This window comes from Salvelinus fontinalis, chromosome 6 (genome assembly GCF_029448725.1).
Source record: "Salvelinus fontinalis isolate EN_2023a chromosome 6, ASM2944872v1, whole genome shotgun sequence".
NCBI classification, from domain to species: Eukaryota; Metazoa; Chordata; class Actinopteri; order Salmoniformes; family Salmonidae; genus Salvelinus; species Salvelinus fontinalis.
Genome location: NC_074670.1, coordinates 30,522,607 through 30,528,998, shown reverse-complemented (window position 1 = coordinate 30,528,998; position 6,392 = coordinate 30,522,607).

Genomic DNA, 6,392 nt, shown 5'->3' with positions numbered 1-6,392 from the left:
CTTCAAATGAATGAAAGTTTAAATGTATTAACACAATGTTCATAGCTTCCAAGCACCTTATTGTTGATTCAAATATGTGTATTGTAGACTTTCATCAAAAAGCTATACCCCAGACCTGAACCAGCTAAAATTTGAGTATTATAATGAAATGGTTCAAGTTAAAACTGATTTAATTTAAATAAGTCCTGTAGAATTAATTACACCATAAAGCATGCCTTTTTCAGAAGCAGTGACACCAATTTTTTCTCGAATGCAAGGTTAGTCAGTGTAGATTTGATTGAATTCCAGCGCCAGTGACATACTTTAGACCTAGTCTATGAAATACAACAGTTCAACATGTAGTTAAAAAAGTAATGTCAAATATAGCAGCGAGCAGGGAGTTCACAGGATGACAGAAAGGACACCAGATGAGTTGGATAACAAAGCAAGCAGTCTATCATGTAGGAACGATCTTCCTTTAGGTGCAAATCATGAGTCTAAATACAAAATCTGGAGTGAATCTGACATATGGTTTATGAGGAGAAGAGGATTTTGAGCATTAGCATTACATTTGCAAAGAATGAGTCGTTAATAGTTTCCTTGTTTTTTGAGATATCAACACCAAATTCAGTGTGGTTGATCTTAGCGACATCCATGATAGAGACGCCTAGTTTAAAGTTGATAGGCCACTGTGGAGTGGATTTAAAGTGGTTTAAATGGACACATAAAATCTTATTTTTGATTTGTCAATAACTCAAACATATTTTGACCAATCCCATTGCTTTCTCAAACTAAGTTAAGACATGTACCATGGGCCTACATTACAAAGGTGATGTCTTTAGGTCCTATGGTTCATGAAAATAATATTTTGAAGTATTGTTAGCAGCATCTACTGGTATATTGTGGCCATCTTTGAATGAATCAACGTTATCTTCTCAAACTCTTTAGGGACTATTATGATGAGTCCAAAGACCAAATTTGGAGTGAATCTACTTTTAGTCCATGAGAAGAACATTTTTAAAGATTATTTTAAGCATTACATGCTGACCAGACCGCTCGCGCGCGTGCGTCCGCATGTGCCATCGCGCGCATGTTGATTTTGTCCACACACACCAGATGCGATCAGAACACGGCAGTCGAAATATCAAAACTAACTCTGAACCAACTTTATTAATTTGGGGACAGGTCGAAAAGCATGAAACATTTATGACACTTTAGCTAGCTAGCTAGCTTGCTGCTACTAGCTAATTTGTATTGGGATATAAACATTGGGTTGTTATTTTACCTGAAATGCACAAGGTCCTCTACTCCGACAAGTAATCCACAGATAAAAGCATAAACCAAGTTCGTTTATAGTAATCTCTCCTCATTCAGGCATCTTCTTCTTCATCTTTGGACTTTATATGGCGGTTGGCAACCAACTTTAAGGTGCAATACCACTACCAACTGGCCTGGAGTGTGAACCTCAGTTCATCTTTCAATCACCCACGTGGGTGTATGCCCCTTAAAGCCAATGAGGAGATGGGAGAGGCGGGACCTGCTGCGCGTCAAGTGTCACAAATAGAACCAAGTTCTATTTAAGCGTCTGGCTACGCGGACGCTCATTGATGCGCGCGAGCAGTGTGAGTGCAATGATTGAATAACATGTATGTGTACATTTATTTTGCAATGCTCGTGCATGCGACGTGAGCGGTGTGGTCAGCATATGAGCATTACATAGTCAAAAAAGTTCATTGTTAATAGTTTCCTTATTATTTAGGATATCAATGCCAAACGTAACATAGTTCATCATGTTAATGTCTTTGATGACCCTAAAATGTTTTGACTTGATAGGCCATTGTGAAGTGGATTTACAAAGGATTTAAATGGACACGTAAAATCTGATTTCCTGATTTATCAATACCTCAGCAATATTTTTGACCAATCCCGTAGCTTTCTCAAACAAATTTAAGACGTACCATGGGCCTACATTCTATGTCATTTGGTCCTATGGTTACTTATGACCAACAGTTTCTGTGTGCCAAATTGGAAAAATTGTTTCCAATTTATGCTTGAGTTATTTGATAATCTAAGAATAACAATAGGTTTCACAGCTTTGCTGTGAACACCTAATTATATGTACTGAACTCGAAAACTATCAGATGCTGCTACAGTGTAGAGTGTACCAGCCTACTCAGCTCTGGCATGAAGTAGATGTGTGTTTCTGTATGGCCTGCTGTCTCTACACTCTTCCCAGGGAGTCCAGGCTACTGCCAGCCCCAACTAACACCTGCTGAGAACCTGATTTGGCCTGATGCCAGGTAGAGGAGAGAGAAGCTCTGGCCAAGGTGAACACTGAGTCAGCATTTAGCAATTAGATTTACCAAGGGACTGAAGAAAGTTTTTTTTATGTCATTGACAATTCAGATGGGTTAAAATACTTGTTTAAAAGTTTTTTTTTTTCTGTTGGTTTGCAGTATAATGTCTCTGTAGACTCAGCAAGGGGAGAGAGAGCATTTCTTCAAAAGTGTTTTGGGGTTTGTATAAGGCCTTAAAAAATCATGAAATGGAGAGAGCTCATTTCATGGTGGCAGGTAGCCTAGTGGTTAGAACGTTGGACCAGTAACCGACAAGCTGCTAGATCGAATCCCTGAGCTGACTAGGCAAAATCTGTCGTTCTTCCCCTGAACAAGGCAGTTAACCCACTGTTCCTAGGCCATCATTGTAAATAAGAGTTTGTTCTTAACTGACTTGCCCTAGTTAAATAAATAAACAAATCTGATAGTGTAGTGTGTTGAAGAAATCTGCTTAACCTGCAAAAAAAAAGTCATTTAACTATACTGTACAGGGGACAAATGCCATTTAATGCCCTTAAGTCATATATGGCCAGGTGATCCCAACATATATTGTGTCATCTCCACCGTTGCAAAATCAGTCTAGAAAAGGAACACTGCCAATGTTAAAGGTAGACATTTTCAGTTAACTGTCTGAAAGTCATGAAAGGATTCAAACCCACAGTAACCTTCATGAAAGAAATCCCAGTGTGGAGGAACATCTCCTGAGAGACATCTTCAAATAAATACGTTATTCCTGATTGTGAGGTAAGCAATGTGCATTGAGCATCTCATTGACTTTAGTACTGCCGAGAACAAGAGAGAGTGATTCAGCCGGACATCAAGAGCGTGTAGACAGCTTTATGCCTCTCATAGGTCTCGTTGATGTCTCAGTGACGTCTCATTAAGCCTGACACTTTTGTGTCACCTAAGCTCACCCCTTCCTCTTTTTCTCTCCCCTTTTTAAGAATCATATCTATTATTCATAATGTCTATAAATACACATGAGGATTCACACACTGTGGATGGTCATTATTCTCTGAACAAAGTTATATCCTGTCAATTACACACACAGGTGAGAACATGCCGCTAATTCAATCTTTGTCTGAGACCTGGTGAAAGGATCCTAAGCATTACAGATAATGGTCAAATTAGCTTTCCTTTTAACACGCTTTCTACTGTCTGTCTGTCTGTCTGTCTGTCTGTCTGTCTGTCTGTCTGTCTGTCTGTCTGTCACGTCTGCCCCCCCCCCCCGGGGGGTGGAGTGCGCCAGGTTGCCCTGCATCACCCACTCCTATCATCCATTACTCACTCCTGCCTTCTCTCGTCACGCGCATCAGTGATATTGGACTCACCTGGACTCACTCATCACCTGTTATTGCCTCCCCTATATTTGTCAGTACCCCATCTCTGTTCCCCGCTTCTGCATTAATACTTTTTTGTCTGTATTATTAGTTTGCTGACGCGGTTCCTGTCTCATTCCATGTCCCTTCTTTATTAAATGTTTTACTCCCCGTAACTGCTTCGTCTCTCCAGCGTCTTTTCCAAGTGACAGAATGCAGAAGCCTCTGTCACAAGTAATTGACGCTGGAGAGACGAAGCAGGTACGGGGAGTAAAACATAGATCTATCTATCTATCTATTTCCCCATGGAGAGATTTTCCAGCTTGCAGTTGTCAACATTAAGACCGCTAATTATCTTGAAAATGTTTCAAATATTTCTGATAAAGCAGGTTGTTGGAGGCAGTTTGCTCAAACGGCTGTCTGCATCACATTAGCACTGAATACTACCATACACAGGGCTGGACTACCGTATTTGAGCTGACTTAATATTTGTATACCACTAGCAGCGATGTGACTATTGGAAAGAAAAAGGGGGAAGGATATGAGAACCTTCCTCTCCCTGTCTCCTTTCCTTTCTGAAATTATGTGAACGAACTGGATAGGTGAAAGTTAACTCCTGGTAGTCATCATTTGTCTGTTCTTTCATGTCAATGCAGTAAGGAAAGGAGACGAGGAGCCATGTTAGAGTGAGATGCACCCACTTTCTCTTTGGAGTTTATTTTGTTGTTTTGTCTCGTAATGAAATCCTGCTGGTGATAAAATGTCTCATTTTGGATTACAGGTCATTTGCCATTTCAATCATCTTCCAATGAGCTTAATGTCATAACAGGTTAATGGCCAGTCTGACTATTAGCCCAGCATGGCACTTCATATCCTCATCTCCCATGGACACAACTGGGGACAGTTTTTTAGAATGTGTAATTCAGATCAAAATTATCCTGCCATGCCCATGTTATACTGACGGTGTCAAATAAGGTGTTACCAAAACTTCAAATCAAAATTCATTTTGAAGGTCGATAACCATCATCTGAAAACCATCAATCATGTTGTAGTGCAGTGGTGGCGTCTTTCGACATGACAACCATCTGTGGCAGGGAGAAGTGAGGGGGAGTGGTTATTGAGAGGAGATATCTTGCAGCCCCCCTGGCTCCACCCCCAAGCCTTATATGGACGTCCTGCCCCAATGAGGCGAGGCTGTGGATCATTAAGCCAGGAAGTGCTTGGCGATAAAGGAGGAGGCAGCCTGCAGAAAGCGGGAGAAGAGAGAGCAATATCTGTATGATTACCGTTGTGACCTGGACTGTCTGATTACCCCCCTATGTACCAAACTGGATTGGCTGAGGACCCAAGTTTTAGGATTACCCCTGGAAAACGGAACGGACAACGAGACCGGTTTGTGAACTGTGAAATAGTTGGTGAATTCCCCCCTTTTCCCCAGTGTACAAAAATCCCTAATAAACTCTCCATTTGCATTCTAGTGGTGCTACTGGTGCGTGCTTTGTTATTGAACTTGGTGACGTGGAAACCCCACACCCTTGAGCCTGCTACACATCAAACATTTAAAAATAGAGTATTATTGAAGAATATACTACATAAGACCTGACAGTCACAAACTGTTCCCGACACAACAACAAAACAAAATCGAATCCAAGCTATCTTAAGCCTGTCTCCTGTCAGTGGAATCTTCCATCTAATTTTACATAGGACTAGGAACAGGGATTTCTGGTAGTGTCTGTTGTCACATGTTTGGTTGTGTGGGGAATAGATATATTTTCATCCATTTGTCCCTTGACCCCACAGAAATAGACCGTCATTTCAAATTCAACTTGGCATTCATTTGATCTGTGGCAGGTGTGACTCTTCCAGACAGGATCCACCGCAGCTTCTGGCCCAGGGAGCCCTCAGGGAATTGCGTTCAGTTTACCCCAGAGCACACAGTACTGAAGAAGACAGGACAGTACTGTATGAGTGCTTGAAGTTGCACAGCTATCTGTAGGCTCTTTGGCAACTGTTCCCATTTTTTATACTGAGTTCACGCTCTGGGTTTATATGTTAATACGATGGTCATCAAACCTCATACTGGAAGTAGGACAACAGGAAGTTGTTTGTGTGTGTTCTGTTTTACCAATGTTTGTGGCACAGCTTTTTTCTTACACAAGATAAGACATTTCTTGCTCTGTTGTAACAGACCTATGACAGACAGGAATGACAGAGCTATTTTGGAGGATTGTCAGATGATTAACCCAGGTTAATTATTAGTCATAGAGAGTGGAACAAAATATGATGACAAATAGTTGTCATTTTGCCTTTCTCATCATCCTCTTTTTGAGAAAGACATAAAGATGTCCTCCTACCTGACTAGCAGAGAAGCAGGCATAATGAGCAAGCTCACTTTAGTTGCAGGTAAAAACATTTAAATATGTTCATGTATGTTCTGTTTGTGTAATGTGCAACATATCTTTATTGACTCTAAATCTGTACTTCTGAAGGTTTGTTCTTGGCTCTGTGCCACTTGGGCGAGTTTCCATTCTTTCCCACACAGATTAAATCAACATGAGACATTTTTTATTCAAATTGTCACTCAATATTTATCAAGATGATGAAGTTGATTTAGTTCCATAATACTTTGCATTTCCAACAAACTGAGATCTAGGGGCTATATTCAATATGTATCTTGTAAGATTAAGGTCACTATTGGTCAATTGCACACAAGGTCCAACTGAAACTGGACCTCTGCTTTTAACCCATCCCCTCCTAC